General features: G+C 39.6%; 1 protein-coding gene across 3 annotated transcripts in view; it reads right to left on the bottom strand.

The window, feature by feature from the left end:
* Positions 1-16,165, bottom strand: part of DENND2C (DENN domain containing 2C) — an 89,178-nt gene extending 73,013 nt beyond the window's left edge. For 2 of the 3 annotated variants that reach the window (XM_027058283.2, XM_027058281.2), the window contains exon 1: positions 16,035-16,165. The gene's annotated coding sequence lies outside the window, so the exon portion shown is untranslated. The remainder of the gene's footprint in view (positions 1-16,034) is intronic. The other variant, XM_053214637.1, reaches the window with a different exon arrangement.
* Between the last annotated feature and the right edge of the window lie 1,864 nt (positions 16,166-18,029).

An 18,029-nucleotide genomic window follows, 5' to 3' on the forward strand; every position in this document is an offset into this window, starting at 1 on the left:
ACAAGTGAACCTTAGGCTGGGTTTCAGCCTGTCAGCTGGGTGCCTATGCGTAACAGACAAGCCACTCAAACAGAACACCTTGACCATTGAATACAGGCCTCCCCACCATCTGAAAATAGGGCATTTCTATGAAACCTTTCATAACCCAAATTGGCATAAAGTGAAAAAGTAATTACCATTAATTTATAAGGAAAATTGTTTCAGCTTTCCCAGACCCCCCAAAATAGCCTCTCTCAGGATTCTGATACCTTAGCACACATCTTGCTAATAGATGCACAAAATAAACTGAGCTAAAGTATAGATGCTCACAGATGCAGTTCAAAGCCATGGTGGCTGATGCTGAGATGGGGAGTGTAGTTCCAGGGGCAGGAGCTCCGCGGAGACACTCTAGCTGAGTGTGTCTATAATAGCTCAGTTCAATGCAAAATAAATGCTGAACGCTACTTTCACTTTTTGCCTTTCTTTGTGGCAGTGAATGTCCTCTTCAGATTTCTTTCAGTTAGCAAAAACAGGGACATAGGTAGATTGCCCGTAAAAGCAAACAGCCTAATGTGAACTTTCAAAAAATGGGAGATACCTACCTGTACCATGCAAGTATTAAAAAGAATGAGGTAGAGATGTATGTGTAGATATGGCAAAATGTGCAAAATAAAAGTGGGGGAAACAATTTCTCTAGTATGATTCCTTCTCTATACCTTTTTAAAAAGATATACATATATCTATATACATACCCATCCACAAACAAATGTGCACATGCACACTCACACACACACACACACACCTTGCCATGATGTGAACTGAATATTATATAACTGACTCCTCCTCTGTCCAGCCTCCTTCTCTGATATGGAGTGGGTGGACTAGGCCTTTTCTCTTCCTCAAAGTGAACGAAAGGGGTAGTTAGGAAGTGATCATCTTACCATCATTTGGATTTTCTCGGTTCAGTACAAGGTCAGTTCTGTCAATAAAAGTTTCATCATCTTCACACCGATACTTTTTATACAATCGGACCATACTTTAAACATTTTTTTTGTATTGTTTTTGTAATACCATGACTCAGTGTTTTGGAAGATTAAATTTTATGGACGCTGCTTATTGCATTATAGTGGATAAGCAAGAAATCATCAACGATGAGACCAGCAAGGACTTGAAACAAGTTTTTTACTCTCCATTTTATAACTTCATAATGCTTGAACCTTTTTTTTAAACTGGTATTACATACTTTTGTTGTTGTTTTTTAATGTTAAGACAGGATGTATTTGGATGGTGGAAAAATGGCTCTTTTATATTGTATTCTTGGGGCACCTGGGTGGCTCAGTCGGTTAAGCGTCTGACTTCAGCTCAGGTCGTGATCTCGCGGTCCGTGAGTTCGAGCCCCACGTCGGGCTCTGGGCTGATGGCTCCGAGCCTGGAGCCTGCTTCAGATTCTGTGTCTCCCTCTCTCTCTGCCCCTCCCCCGTTCATGCTCTGTCTCTCTCTGTCTCAAAAATAAACGTTATAAACAAACAAAAAAATTACATTGCATTCTTTACATTTTTCTATACTAAATGAAATCTTAATGCTTTTTTAAAAAAATGAACACACATAATATTGCAGAAATATCACTTCTAATAATTTATCCAAGGGAAGTCGCTGGATAAATTCACAAATGTATATGAAAGAGTGGATTTAGATTACTGTAAAATGGAAAATAAATTTCTAATAGGGACTATCATTAAATGTATTTATTTACTGTACGTTAGATGTACAATATTATGGCAAACCCATAGACTGAAATACTATTAAGTTATACCCTGTTCAAAATCTAGTAAGTAAAAGAAAAATGTTATAAAAGACTGTGCAGTATAATTCAAAAATCTGTATGAATAAATACATAAAATTTAAAAGTAAACATGAATATATACCAAAATGTTAACAGAGATTATCTCTAAGTAATAGAACTATGGTGAGTTTTCTTTTGGTTAATCTTTACTTTCAAATTTTTTAATTTTAGTTTTTAGATGTTTATTTTTGAGAAAGAGAGAGAGAGCACGCAAGCAGGGGAAAGGCAAAGAGAGAGGGGTACAGAGGATCTGAAGCAGGCTCTGTGCTGACAGCAGACAGACTGATGCCGGGCTTGAACTCACAAACCACAAGATCATAACCTGAGCTGAAGCTGGACACTTAATCGACTGAGCCACCCAGGCGCCCCTGTATTTTCTAATTTTTAAAAATAAACATAAATCAGTTGTACAACATTTGTTTCAAAAAAAAAAAGATAACTTACTTTTAGAAGATTCATCATATATGTTCTGAACACCTACTTCATATAAGGCATTTTGGGAATTAAAACAGCAGTAACAGCAGTTGAGCTTTATTAAGTAACTATTATATGCCAACCATTTCAGTCACTTTATATCGATTTTTGGAGCACCTCTTTGAGGTCCATATATCAGTTAGAATTAAGTTTGTGTACAGATTACTTAAAAACTGAAAATGGCAGGAGCTTAGCCAATGTTTTTAAACAAAGAGATGTCTGTTTCTCTCCACTTAAAAAAAGAGAGAGTGGCACCTGGCTGGCTCAGTTGGTGAAGCACACAACTCTTGATCTCTGGGTTGTGAGTTCGAGCTCCACGTTGGGCATAGACTTACTGGAAGGAAGGAAACGAGGGAGGAAGGAAGGAAGGAAGGAGAGGAGAAAGGAAGGAAGGAAGGTGAGTAGTAGCCTAAGGTGCCCCAAGGTCCTTGAGCTCCAATGCTTCTGCTATGCCATCCCCAACGCATAGCTTCTATCTTCACAATCACTTCATAGTTCATATGAGCTGTTAGAGTTCCAGCTATTACACGTGCATTCCAGGAAGTAGAAAGGAAAAAAGGCAGCTCTATTAAAGCAGCATTCCTGAAAGTCCCATATAATGCTTTTGCTGATTGCCCACTGACCAGGACTTAGTCACATGTACTAGATACATGTGAGACTGGGAAACATAATCAGTCATCTTTTTTTTTTTTTAAGTTTATTTATTTTAAGAGAGAGATAGAGCACGAGTTGGGTAGGGGCAGAGAGAGTGGGGAGAGAGAGAACCCCACACAGGCTCCACACTGTCAGGACAGAGTCCATTGTGGGGCTCGAACCCACAAACCACGAGGTCATGACCTGAGCCAAAACCAAGAGTCGGACGCTTAACCGACTGAGCCACCCCAGGCACCGCAATCATTCATCTTTTTATCCTGCAATGTGCCCAGCCAAAAAATTGACTTCTGTGTCTTAAGAGAATGGACATTAGAGTTGGCAAAAAATCTGTGCCACAGGCAGGTATTATTGTCCTCATTTACAGACAGAAAACAGAGGTGCAAAGCCACGTGGTTAAGTGACAGAACCATACTCTGAAACCAGTCTATGTACCTTTCACTCCACACTATATCCCATTAGAAAATCATACACATGAAAATAAAATACAAACACACTTACAGGACATTTATATATAATTATAGGCAGTTTATTATTAAATGAAATTTGACAGATGAGAAAGCATCTACCAAAAGAACAAAACTGAGAGGCATTCCTGACAAATAGAACAACAGTAACAAATATTTTCTTTTTTTTTTTTTTTTAAGTAATCTCTTCACTCAACGTGAAGCTCAAGCTCATGACCCCGAGATCAAGAGTCGCATGCTGCACCAACTAAGCCAGCCAGGCGCCAGACCAAATACTTCTGAAGCACTTATTATGTGCCAAGAGTTTTCTAAGATGTGTAAATTTTTTTCTTTTTTTTAGTGTAGCATATATAAAGCACATAAAGTCCACTAATCCTAAGCGTACAGCTCAAAGAACTTTCACATATGAATACCCTGTGTAAACCACCCGTCACACCTCAGGTTCCTTCGTGTCCCTTTTCAGGCAGTAACCATCCCCCAGAAGAAATCACCCATCTGACTTCAATCCACGGATTAGTTTTGCCTTTTCTTGAATTTCATTTAAACAAAATCATACAGTAGTAGTATTTTGTGTATGGTTTCTTTTGTGCAAAATAGTATCTGTAGGATTCATTCATGCTATTGTATATAACAACAGGGTTTTTTTTCCCTTGCTGAGTATTATTCCATCTAATAGAAACACCAGCATTTATTAATTCATTCTCCTGTTGACAGACATGAACATTTGTTCCCGGTTTTGACTATTATGAGGAAAGCTCTTATAAACATTCTTCTATGTGTTTTTAATGTATATAGTCACTTATTTAAATCTCTTGGGTATTACCTAGCAGTAGAATTGCTGGTTATAGGGCAGACATACACTTCACTTTATTTTTTTTAATTAATTAATTAATTAATTAATCATCTGTTTTGTATCTTAAAGTCCTCATATGAGTGAGGTCATATATTTGTCTTTCTCTGACTAATTTCACGTAGCATAATGCCTTCCAGTTCCATCCACGTAGTTGCAAATGGCAAGATTTCATTCTTTTTGATTGCCAAGTAATACTCCATTGTGTGTGTGTGTATATATATATATATACACACACATATATATATACACATATATATATGTGTGTATATATATATACACACATATATATGTGTATATATATATATACACACATATATATATGTGTATATATATATATATATATAGCACATCTTCTTTATCCATTCATCCATCGATGGACATTTTGGCTCTTTCCATAGTTTGGCTACTGTCGATCATACACTTCACTTTAACAGACACTGCCAAAGACCTGTCAAAGGGGGTTGTACCAATTTACACCCTCCCTAGTAGTGTATGAGTTCTGGCCACTCCTTCATCTCACCAGGACTTAGACTATTAGGCTTTTTGATTTCAGCCATTCTGTTAACGTTGTGGCATCTCACTGTGGTATCCGCACAAACTTTACAAACTAATTTATTTCTTACCATACCAGGCCACACATCCTTTGTCACCACAGAATCATAATTTATTTTTTTAAATGACTTTTGTAGATCATCACGTTCTGTTGGCATCAAGCATTATACACTCTAAAAATATTACTAATCCAAAACAGGTCAGTTCTAGGACATTCTAGGTCAGGCCTCTTCTGTCAAAGATGGCAATTTAAGTCATAAATGTAGATAAAAGATGGAAGAAAATACCAGGAGTGTGTAGAGTCGTGGAAGTCAAAGGAAGAGAATCCTTAAACAGAAAAGAATGGTCAGCAGTGACAGATACACCATTAAAAGGTCAAATAAGGTAAAGACTTGAGTGTCTGTTGGTCATAAGAACTTGGGTAAGTGCAGGTTCAGTGGCATGGCAGGGGTCACAGTGAAATGAGAAGTGGGTGGGAAAAAAGAATGGAAACAGCAACTGCAGCCAATCCTTTCAAGGGGTTTATCCAGGGAGGCAAGTGGACAACAGAGTGGTAGCTGAACAGGAATACAGGGCTCAGGAAAGCCTTTTTTTTTTTTTAAGGATAGAGGAGAGCTAAGCTTGTTTAAACAGTGGTGGAAAGGAATCAGTAGAGAAGAAACAAAGGTCTGAGAGCAAACCCCAAGAGGGAGGCAGGGTGTGGCCTCCAACTGGAGCTGCAGGGATTAGCATTTGTCAGGAAGAAGAAGAGTGCTTCCCTGGGAACAGAAGGTAATGAGGAAAGAAAGGTAAGGATGCAGGTATATATGTAGGTGTAGGGGCCTTACGCTGATGAACCTCTCCTCTGATGGCTGCTCTTTTCTCTTTGAGATAACAAGGGCGATTATCTGCTGGGAGTAAAGTGAAAGATGGAAAAATCGAGGGTAAAGAAGGTTTAAGATAGGTGTGACATTGAAAAAAAAGAAGCAAGAACCTACAGGTTCCCTAAGCAGAGAGTTTGTATGTATGTATGATTTATGCATATATGTATGTATGTACGTATTTGCCAATGACTATATCACTTTATTCTGTATCCCAGTAAAGCAAAAGTCTCAAATGGGAGGTAAGCGGAGAGTTTTTCAAAAAGCAGAGGTAGGGGCTAAACCTTTGAGAACATGAATCATGATTAGAAACTGTAAATGAGAAGAAAAGACAGAACCAGATAAAGAATGGGCAAGACTGGGAGAGCTAACAGAACCAGGAGAATGTGGATCACAGACAAGATGGGAAGAAAATGTCCTAAAAAGAAGAGGAAGAGGCACATCAGTGTTTTATAAGTAAGGAGAGTAACGACTGAGAAAGGTCCTTGTTTTTGATGACAGGGCATTAAATAAATGGTGTCAAAGGGACAGTAAGGACAGCTAACAGCTAGCTACAGCTTATGAAGACAATCAGTGAGCAAACGAATACAACATTTTTTTGTAAAATTGGTGAGAAAAATAAAAACAAAAGGGGCAAGCAACCTCAAACACAATAGTTTAAAGTTGGGGAAAAGAGCCTATACATGTTTTTAAATTGAAGCAAAAACAAACAAACAAAACAAACAAACAAGATCCACAAAGGATGAAACATGGAAGAGGCTTGAGGCAGGTTAGGTCTCATGGAAGAAAGAGGCTTAAGAGTCTGAGAAGGATGGGAGTGCTTACAGAACTGGGAAAAAGACAAGAAAGTATGTACAGTGTAACGAAGGCTCAGATCAAGTCAGGTAAACTTTCTCACACCAAGTCAGTGAAGCTTGCTCATGGTGTACCAGGCTGTAATCTATGAAAATAAAATAGCCCGGCCATTTTAGAGAAGAAGCCTGGCTACTTGAGGATAAAATCTTCAAGAGCTACTCAACAACAAGGTGGATAGTTAATAGATTAATGGCTGGACATTTGATTGAAGCTGGATAGCATGATTCATAGAGGGTCTAGCCTACGTGACTCTTCATCTCTCTCCTAAAGCTGGGCACAAGAGTGAACAAAATAGACTAGTGCCAAAGATAGAAAAACTAGTCATTTTCTCCACTCAGGGGAATGCCTTGCCTTGGCTTTCGGTGTAAATAATGGAAGATCAGTGGAGCCAAGGAACCCGGTGATATGATGAGGGCAAAAGTGAAGTCTTGGGTACTGAGTGAAGAAGAGGCATGTTTGTGGGGAGAAATTGGGTTTGAGGAAATTAATAAACACAAGGAAACAGGAACACATAACATCAACAGAGGAGGAGATACAGCAGGTGATTGTAGTTTTTCTGGGGAGGAATGAATGGAAAATCAAAACGGGATCATCTCCCGGCAGTAACAGCAGAAGTGTATGTCGGTCTGGTTTTATAGAACATACACACGCAATTGCCAAGGTTCTTTAGCCTGCTTAGTGAGAGAGGACTGCCTATTCAATCAAGTCCTTCTTAGGCCAGTGTTTCATGAACTGCCCTAACCAAACCCATGGCAAGAAATACATGTTTTGTCATAATACACACACAAACACATGCACACACACACACACCTGAAATAGAAGTTTCATAAGATAATTACCATATGATAAAGTAAAACATAAAGTGAACATCAAATGTTATGTTCCCATTATGCAAATACATTTAAAATTCCAAAATAAGTAATATAAAATAAATTATATATAATATAATATAATATAATATAATATAATATAATATAATATAGTATAAAAAATATACAATTAACAAAGATCCAATGTAATGCAGTGGGTGACTTTTCCTGTTCATAAATTAATTCCAGTCTGGAAAACACAAAGACAATGCTATGTACTTATCAGGATCACGAGAGTCTTTTATTCTTTTGTTTTGAATTGGGTCAGGGTTGAAAATCCTCCTTGAAACAATGAGTTGATGTGAATGGCAAAAATAGTACTACATTCTTTCTACTTTGCAATTTAGAAATGTATTATTTGGTCATAATACAAAATGATGATAAGTAAGCAATGTCATAGACTCATTCGTCAGAGTAAATGAAGAACTAAGCCACAAGAAGTCATTTTCTTGACAAACTAAAAGTATAGTACAACTTATAATATCTGGACTGTGATATCTGTATCTCACTCTAGCCACCTCATCAGCATGATGAAATGTCCCATAATGGTATAGAATGGGGGTATGTCATCACTAAGAGGTGAAGTTTTAATTTTCAGCTGATATATCATCAAAAATCATAAACATAACATCCATCAATTCTAGATGAATACTTTTTTCCAAGAGGTATGTAGCCATTTTTCTCTTCCGCCACTGATAGACAACGAAATAAAACAATAATGAGTCTCTTCCAGGAAAGGTCCATGAATAAAAAGGAAACTGTGATCATTTTACATTTTTTTCTTTGAAAATATCTGGAAAGGTTTACTGAAAAGTCCAGTATGCTATGTTTCCAAGAGTCTTTTTTAATTTTAAAGATGTTTAACTTTCATTTGCAACATTAATACAAATACAGAGTCTGTCATTTTAGTCAGGTTTTGCACATTTGATAAACCCATATTTTAAATAATCTTCATTAAAAGTCTTAGACTCTTTCTCAACTCACTATTTTCTCAACATTTTTGTACATCCAAATGCAGCTATTGAACATGTTTCTGTATTCGTTACTTCATGCCTTCTTCTTCTGATAGCTAAGTAATAAATTCTAAGGACAAATGGATCTCATTTTCTCTTAAATTATCATTATCACTGAACTCTTAAGAATACTACACTTTAGGAACACATTTAAAGTTCACAAATAAGACTTGGTTAGACAGCATCTCACCATTTTCACCAGAGGCCAATACAGTTCTGCTACATTTTGCTTGACCTTGAATTCTGCTCATCTAAATGAACTGGGTGATGATAACCACTGCGCTATGATCACGCTCAAATGGGCCATTACTTTAGTTCACATAACGTTCCTCTTCTGTTCCATGTTACCCCTTCCAGTTTAAGCAGGGACCAGGGAAAAGACAGTTTGAGTGAATGCTGTTGTAGAGCCGGCTGTGTCATTTCCTCCCAGCAGGTCCTATTATCATCGGCCTTAACAGACTCTTAAATAATCAGAGTACCAAAGAATACAGCTAAATATTTAAATATCGGGGCACCTGGGTGGCTCAGTGGGTTAAGCGTTTGACTCTTGATTTAGGTTCAGGTCATGATCTCACAGTTTGTGAGCTCAAGGCCTGTGTCCAGCTCTGTGCTGACAATGTGGAGCCTGTTTGGGGTTCTCTCTCCTCTTCCTTGGCTCTCTCTCTCTCAAAATAAATAAATAAACATTAAAAAATTTAAATATAAAACTATGCTTCATATTGCTAAGTAACCAATTCAAACATATTCTAGATAGCTGGTGTTTTTTGTTTTTTTACTCTGGTAGATAAAAAGAAAGAAAAAAAGCACATCTCTTTTAAGTAAGTAGCTGCAAGAATAACACACACGCGCACACACACACACACACACACACACACACACACCCCACAATCTGTCCTAAAATTTAACATCCACACATGGGGTGCCTGAGTGGCTCAATCGGTTAAGCATCTGACTTCGGCTCAGGTCATGGTCTCACAGTTCCTGAGTTCCAGCCCCATGTCAGGCTCTGTGCTGACTTCTGAGAGCCTGAAACCTCTTTCAGATTCTGTGTTTCCCTCTCTCTTTCTCTTGCCTCTCTTCTGCTTGTGCTCTGTCTCTTTCTCTCTCAAAAATAAATAAACATTAAAAAATTAAAAAAAAATAACATCCACACAAAAAAATCCACACGTATGCCATTTGTAACTTTGAAGGAAAATTAATAATTTTCTTCCATGTCCTCTGCTGTAAACATTTATCACTGCTGTAAACACTTCCAAAGTCAGAAATCTAACTTTATTTTTTTAATCAATATTTATTTATTTATTTATTTATTTATTTATTTATTTATTTATTTTTGAGACAGAGAGAGACAGAGCATAAATGGGGGAGGGTCAGAGAGAGAGGGAGACACAAAATCTGAAGCAGGCTCCAGGCTCTGAGCTGTCAGCACAGAGGCCGACACGGGGCTCGAACTCACGGACCCTGAGATCATGACCTGAGCTGAAGTCGGACGCTTAACTGACTGAGCCACCCAGACACCTCAAGAAATCTAACTTTAAAAAAATAGAGCATAAATAATAAACTTTAACTAATATAAGTGGATTAATACTGCCTAAGTTGAATGCTAAAGAGTCCATTCTCAGGCTGCTACCCAGGAATCTAAGACTTATAAGGATAAAAATATTGAATTTCCTTTTCAAAAACAGGGGGTATAAGAGAAACATCTGAGATAGCTAGATGTGAAGAAGTAAGTCCTTTACATTTCCTTCTCTTACCTCACCATCATTTACTTAATACTTCAATCTTACAACCCGTTCTAATGCCCATGAAGTGAAGAAAAATTGCATGTTTTCTTTTCTATAGGATAAAAATTATTTATTTAAGTCAGAGAGGAAAAAGATCAAAGATTCCCTCCTGTCTAACCCTCTTGGAACCAGTGCAGGATAATCCTTCAAGTTTTGGTCTTTTATTTCACCCAGTTTTCAAAATCCCCACTTTCACTGAGGCAAACAGATCGCCATTTTATTAATTTAGTAAGAAGCACTGAATACTGAAAATATTTCCAAACGTATTTTTGATCCTGACATTGTCCAAGTTAATCCACTTCTCTGTGTCTCAGGTTCTAAAACAATAAGGGGAATATTTTCCACCTGTTATATGAAAGAAAAGGAGGATGAACTTAAAATTTCCATAGGTTTCAAGAAATGTATTAGAATTTAAAAGCAGGAGGTATAACTCTGAAGAACTTTTTTTATTTTTTTTATTTTTTTTGTTTATTTAAAAAAAAATTTTTTTAGCGTTTCATTTATTCTTGAGAGAGAGAGAGAGAGAGAGACAGAGTACAAGCAAGAGAGGGGCAGAAAGAGAGGGGGACACAGAATCCGAAGCAGGCTCTAGGCTCTCAGCACAGAGCCCGATGTGGGGCTCGAACTCACGAACCGTGAGATCATGACCTGAGCCGAAGCTGGAAGCTTAACCGACTGAGCCACCCAGGCGCCCCTGAAGAACTTTTTTTAAAACTAAACTTACAAGGGCGCCTCGGTGGCTCTGTTGGTTAGGTGGCTGACATCAGCTCAGGTCATGATGTCACAGTTCGTGGGCTCTGTGCTGACATTTCGGAGCCTGGAGCCTGCTTGGGATTCTGTGTCTCCCTCTCTGCCCCTCCCCCACTCGTACTCTGTCTCCTCTCTCTCAAAAAAAAATAAACATTTTTAAAAAGTTAAAAATAAGTAAAACTAAACTTACAAATCTAAGTACTTAAAAAAACACTCCTTATTACAGGATCAACCAAATGTGGCCCATCACCTGTTTCTGTATGGCCTCTGAACAAAGCCCGGTTTTTACATTTTTAAATGGTTGAAAAAATAATCAAAGAAGTATAATATTCTGTGATATGTGAAAATTATATGAAATTCAGATTTTAGTGACCATAAACGAACTTTCATTGGAACAGAGCCCATGTTCATTCATTGAAGTATTGTCCATGGCTTTTTATAGCAGAATTGCGTAGCTGTGACAGAGACATATGGCCCACAAAGTCTAGTATTTACCATTCTAGCCCTTTACAGAGAAAGTTTGCCACCTTCTCCCTTAAGAGATCATACGTTTATTCTAATGATACTACAAATTAGGAAAATATTTCCGAAAGTCCATTTTTGAAAATGCTTTCAAAGCCATACCACATTCTTTTGAGTTTCCTCAGTGGTGGCAAACCTTCATTCTTTGGGGATGAATATGAATTTTGGAGATGGCTAAGCCACTTGGAGCCAAAATTGAGTAAGGTTGGTTATGAAGATGAATCAACCAACAAACATTTATTAATAATCCATATTTATGGGAAGTGAAGATCTCTTCGGAAAAAAAAGCACTTTCTCTGACTTCCGAGAGCTAACAATTGAGTGAGGGTATAGTCATATGCTTTCATAGGTTTGACTCAAGCTAAATTGGCAATATATGCACAGAAATAGAAAGTACAGAGGAGGAAAAAGAATTCTGTAATAAAACTAGAAGGTCTACATTCTTGTATGGCTGTGAATTTGCTATAAAGTTGTTTCATTTGTTTGTTTGTTTGCTTTAATAAACAGGAACTCCAATAATACCTCAGGCAATACACTTCTGGAATAAATGAGTGACTCCCGAATAAAATTTTATTTTACTATTTTATGTTTTTAAGATTTTATTTTGAAGTAAATCTCTACACCCAACATGGGGCCCAAACTCACAACCCTGAGATCAAGAATCATATCGTATGATTGCTCTCCCTGAGCAATTTCCTCTGCTCTTAAGGCTTCAAATACCACTTACTGGCTAACTCTGAAATCTGGATCACCAATCTCAGCCTCCCTCCTGGGCTCTGGATCCTCCCGACCTGACATTTCTACCTGAATGCTCCAGACAGACACACTTCAAACTCAACGTGTTCAACACTGAAACAATGATCTTCCTCTCACATTAAAAAATAAAACAAGTTCTCCTAACCACGGTTTCCCAAACTAAGAAACTAAGGCATTTACTTTTTCTGTTCACCTTCAAAGCCAATCACTTTTGAGGCCCCTGTAAATTCTACATCTTGACATGTCCTCTCCTCTTCTCTATTACGATTTCCCCACTCCAGGCCCTATCCTCTCTTATCTGGACGATTTCAATAGCGTTAAGCCTTCTAACTTACCTCTTTATCTTCTGCCTCTCTCCATCCCATCCAGCCTCCACACCGTACCACCATATTATCTTTCCTAATTACCTACCATCCTTCACTGGCTCTCCCTTGTCTTTAGAATCGAGTCCAAAGTCCCTAACATGATACAGAAACTCTTCACTGCGTGGCACCAGCCAACTTCTTTTTTCTGAGTCCTAACTTTTTATTTAGCTAAATCTGTATGTTGTTTTAGGACACTTCTTGTACTTCAAAGTATTAAAACAGCTTTTAACACCATATTCTATAGTGAAACACTTTGCCAAACCGGACAAGTCTTCATTATTCCCAAGGAGAGACACTGAAACCCCACACTCACCTCATTTCTAGCAATTTCAGTGACCCTAATGCCACCATAATCAAACTCAGCAATTTTCTTTTTCCAGCTTGGTTCCAGGCACCATCCCCTTTAGCCCAGCCTCTCATCTTCATACACTCTCATCTTTAGGCAATAAACTACAATACACCCCTCACACATACCATAAACTTCCACATAATATTCTTGTTCTCATCCATATCTTCTAATTCCTTCCTCAACTCAGTTAACTGCTATTCATCCTGCAAAGCCAAATTCAAATATGGTATCTCCTCTCCAATCTTCCTCCCTATCATACACAGAATTATTTTCCCTCATCACTATTCCCACTAAATTCTGTCTCAATCTCTGTTTTAACTCTTATCACACTGAAATTGTAGGGACTTATTTACATGTCTGCTTATATGCTTTTTGAAACAAAATTTTTTTTTAATTTTAGAGAGAGAAAGAGAGTGCAAGCAGGGGAGAGGGCAGAGGGGGAGAGAGAGAATCTTAACCAGGCTCCATGTGCAGTGCGGAGCCGGACTCGGGGCTCAATCCCCAAGATCCTGGGATCGCGATCTGAGCCAAAATCAAGAGTCAGTCATTTAACCGACCGAGCCACCCAGCCATCTCTGGTTATAAGCTTTTTGAAGGCAGGGAAGCATTTTTTTTTTTCTTAAATCTAACATTTCACTTTTGGTCTGAGAACAGATATTTTAAACTCCTTGTTGAAAAATAATCACCTGTTCTATTATTAAGATAATACCATAATTGTAGTAACTGAGTGACTGAGAGTTTAGAAACAAAAAGAATCCCGAGGCATTCACCAGGGTGGGGGGAAAATGGTCTTATATACAAAGTATAATTAAACTGTAGCCTGGACAAGCTTTCATCTACATCTTGCAATACCTGTTTCTTTCTCTCTCTGCTTCTTTTTTGAAGAAGTTCTTTACAGAACTCTCTTTTAAATACACATTGGATTTGATTTGTATTCCACTCACAGAATTTGAAACTCAGTATAATGCAGAGGTTGAGATCAGGATTTCTGGAGTCTAACTGTCTGGTTCGAATGCTAGCTTTGCTGCCTAGGCTGTTTGACAGGGGCGTTACTCAACCTCTATGTCTTTCAATGAGGAGACCAAAATAATGACACCCCTCATGGTGCTGTCTTAAGGATTAAATAAGTAATGCACGTACAGAATTTAGAACACTGCCTGGCTCAAAGTAGGTCCCAATAAATGCTGACTGATGCTATCATCAGTTTTAAAAACAGCTTTCTTACTACTTATTTTAGCCCACTTGGTAGAGTGCAATCTCCTAGAAGGAAGGAATTATATTCTTCTCATACCCAAATACAATGTAAGTGCTAAAACGGTGCCCTGGAATATAGCAAGTGCTCAATAAATAATGTGACAGTAAGGCTTCAGACCTCCAAAATCAACAAATTACAAATCACAGCAAAATTTATATACAGAGTACATATTTAAAACATTTAAAATTGTTTTAGTAGTTTCAAAACACCTATCTTCCACTGAACTGCTGAAACATAAAACTTTTAAAGCAACACACAAATTATGTTCACTGGGAACCTTCCCTCTACTCCATCTGATTTACTTTTAGTCTCCTTTGGTCTAAAATTCTTGTCTATAAGACACGCTACAGATCTTTTAAAATATAATTTCCAGGTTTAGAAAACTGTCTATTGTCACATCAAAAAAAACCAATATTCTTCCTTTATATCTGCATTTTTAAAAATCTTTTGCCATATTAAATATTAAAAAAACCCTGATGAAAGGCCAAGAGGTACAATTACTATATTTCCAGGTTTCTACCTGGGAAACTACTTCAGAACCACCTACAAATATCCCCAGTAAGTCTGATGGTAACAAATTGCTATTCCCTTTTTTTATTTCCGTTCTCCCCCTAAAACCCCTTATACATTCACATATCCATGGAAAAGAACGCAAGTGTCTATAATAAATGTACAAAAAAATACAGCTACATAGTAATTTTGTTTTGAAGGACTTAAATCCTACAAAAGCAAATGAAAGTCTTGATTTGAAGCCATACTCCCAGCTTACTTTACCAGGTAACTTAAACTAGAACTACTTACCTAAAGCAAAAAAAGTAAATTATGTATTCGATTGCTACCTAACTTCATGATAAATAATTCAGTAACAATGTATAGATAATATGTGCTATTCTGGAAAAATTTATTAATCAGTTAAAAATGGACCACACTTCAAGCAATGGCGATTCTGGGGGAAAAAAAGGAGCTTAAACAATTTACGCAGAAAACAAAGATTTAAGACTTTTATCTAAAACACTGGAGGTGAATCACTAGCCTCGGGGTAAAGATTTACATAGTGCCTACTACGTGTCTGGCGTTTAGTAGTTTCTTTACAGAATATGCATGCTGCTGATGCATCAATTTCAATACCTAACATTTACAGACGACTCTCACTCATTTCCTTTGGCTCTCAACACCCCTGGGCGCGAGCGTCCCAGTTTCACAGTAGTTTTGACTGAGGTATCACATGTGTTATGTGGGTCCTGGCGGAGACTCCAGCCCTTGACTCACAATCTAATCATCCTCTGCTATACTAGTTACTCAAAAGTTCTTAGATGTCCCACTGTCCGATTTTAAAATCAAAATCCTACTTGACGACTTTCAATATTGTGCTCCTCAGATTCTGTTAAGAATCGAAACACACACAAATGTTTAAAAGTCCACGGTCTCTGCCTGTGGACGTTCAAACTCGCCGGCCAGTCCCGGCGACAGCCCCACGTTTCCTCCTGGATGGCGCGCTCCCTCTCCCGTCCCTAAGACTGCCGAGCGCCCCCGGCCCCTGGTCTCGGGCCCCGAGGTGAGCGGCGGAGAGACGCCTCGCCAGGCTCCGCCACAGCCACCGCGGCCCACCAGCCGGGCTCCCGACGCCAGTTGTCGCCGGGCTCGGGTCCGACCCTCGCGTGTCCCTCCGGGCAGGGGAGGCGCCCAGACTGCGGGGCCCGGCCGACACCTCCGCGCGTCCCGGCTCCCTCACTGCCAGCCCCGCTGCCCCGCTTCCGACGCCCAGCATGCGACACGCACCGCCTCGAGGGACCGAGGCACCCGCCTTAGAGGCCGACCAGGATCGCCCCGCACCTACCTGCCTTCGACCTCCACGTCGCCCCCACGGCCGGGCTGCGAGGTTCTCGCTCTCACGGCGGAGGCGCCAGCTCTTGGCGCTAGCACTCGTGGCCTGCTGCGCCCCGCCCCCGCAGGCCCAGTCGAAGGCCCCGCCCCGCCCGGCCGCGGCCCCACCCCGCCCGGAAAAGCCGGGTTCTCATTGGCTCCTCTTCCCACCCTTCACGCTCCGGCCCGCCCCCGGCACCGCCCGGGAACCGTCGAGAGGGGAACCGCCCCCGTTCCAGGCGGCCCGGGGGCCAGAACCTTGTCCCGCGGACCTTACGCGCCCGGACGCCGGCCGAGATCTCAAGCCAAAGCCCCATCGCAGTAGCCGTGCCTACGGTCCTATTGACCCCACGGCGATGGACCTGAATTTGCATGAAGGTTGACTCTTCACGGCCACCTAGTTTAATCGAGGAATCCAAATGAAACCTCACTCAAGGAAGCCATAAAATTATCTCTTGCCATTGCAGTCCACTGCCAACTTGAAACGTACACAGATGCGAATAACGCTCCGAACACCTGAGGTTTGAAATCCCAGAGCAAGGCGCCTTTGATACTCCCAGTGCCTGAGGTCGGCCCCCACGCCCTGTTGTGACACACATGCCTAAGCACTACGCCTGCAACACGCTCACACTCAGGTATGTGCATGGCGCTGTGCCTACTGCGAGCAGCAGCCCAGTTTCACCAAGGCTGCGAGTCAGGATGAGTTAAGCCTGTTTCCCAGGCACTCGCCAACCACCCCACCCCACCTCGTCCCGCCCCATTCCACCCCACCCCACCCCACCGCTCCCCACCAGAGCCTCTTGGGTTTGACCAAAATCTTCCCACATCTGTTCACAGAGAGGTACCAAAATAGAAGACTGCCAGAAAGAGGTGTTTGGTTACACATCGCAGATGACTGTCACAAGCCAATTTAGCCTAAGCAGTAAAGGCCGCATATCCCACACCGTTGTGAAACCATGAGTTGTGGACAATGAAACAGGAATTACCTTCTATAATGGGGGGGGGAGGAGGGAGAGTAATGACAAGACATTTTTAAAAATCGTGTTTCACTGAGGAAAAAAAGTCAATATATTTTGCAGTAAATTTTGAGCAGAGATCTTTATGGACTACCCCCCTCAACCCCACCTCCATACTTCTATATTTAGAAAACTTCTCAAACAATTGTCTAAGATGAAATTTTAAGCTAGAATAGTGTGGTTTTAAATTTTATTTCAAAATTCAAATTGATTTCAGAGTTCAAACTTTACATTCAGGAAGGTTATGTGGCAAAATGAGGCAGATTGAATTCCAAATCTGGCATGGTTTCTATGTCTGTAATAAATGAATTAACATGTATGTATTCTACTGCCCTCTCATGGGTGATCTGGAGATATAACTAATGGTAGTTAATGCCTTTTAAATCTGAGACTAGAATGTTTAATTTACCAATCTCTATTATTTTGATGATATAGAGGACAAGGTAGAAATAAAATCAGGTTCTCTAAGGGACATATAAATACTCAGCAAACAGAAGTTCAACTTCAGAAACCAGGGAGAGGATTCTTATACTAGGGCTAGTATAAACACGCTGTCAGGATCACACCCATGCTTATAGCTACCTGTGTAGAATGTGGAAACATGCAGGAATTTGCCTTTATTTTTGTTTTTCCATTTGAGAAGTCATTACTTCCTGAGGTGTTTCACAAAATGTTCTTTTTCACATTTGTATCCACTCACTCTATCATTTCACACTGTGAACAACAGGAGAGTAGGAATGAAATCTTATTCTTTACACCTTTGCTGCCTAGAATACTACCTGATACTTGAGCAGTTCATCAGTAATTGTTTATTTAATAAGTTAAATGAACTATCAGCCCAGCCACTAGATGGCAACACAGTTGTACATGTAGAAGTATAGTCTAGCTAATTGGAATTCTACCTGGCCTTGAGTAACAGATAGGTTCCTAAAAAGTTATTTGAAATGTACAAT

This window comes from Acinonyx jubatus, chromosome C1, assembly GCF_027475565.1.
Source record: "Acinonyx jubatus isolate Ajub_Pintada_27869175 chromosome C1, VMU_Ajub_asm_v1.0, whole genome shotgun sequence".
NCBI lineage: Eukaryota > Metazoa > Chordata > Mammalia > Carnivora > Felidae > Acinonyx > Acinonyx jubatus.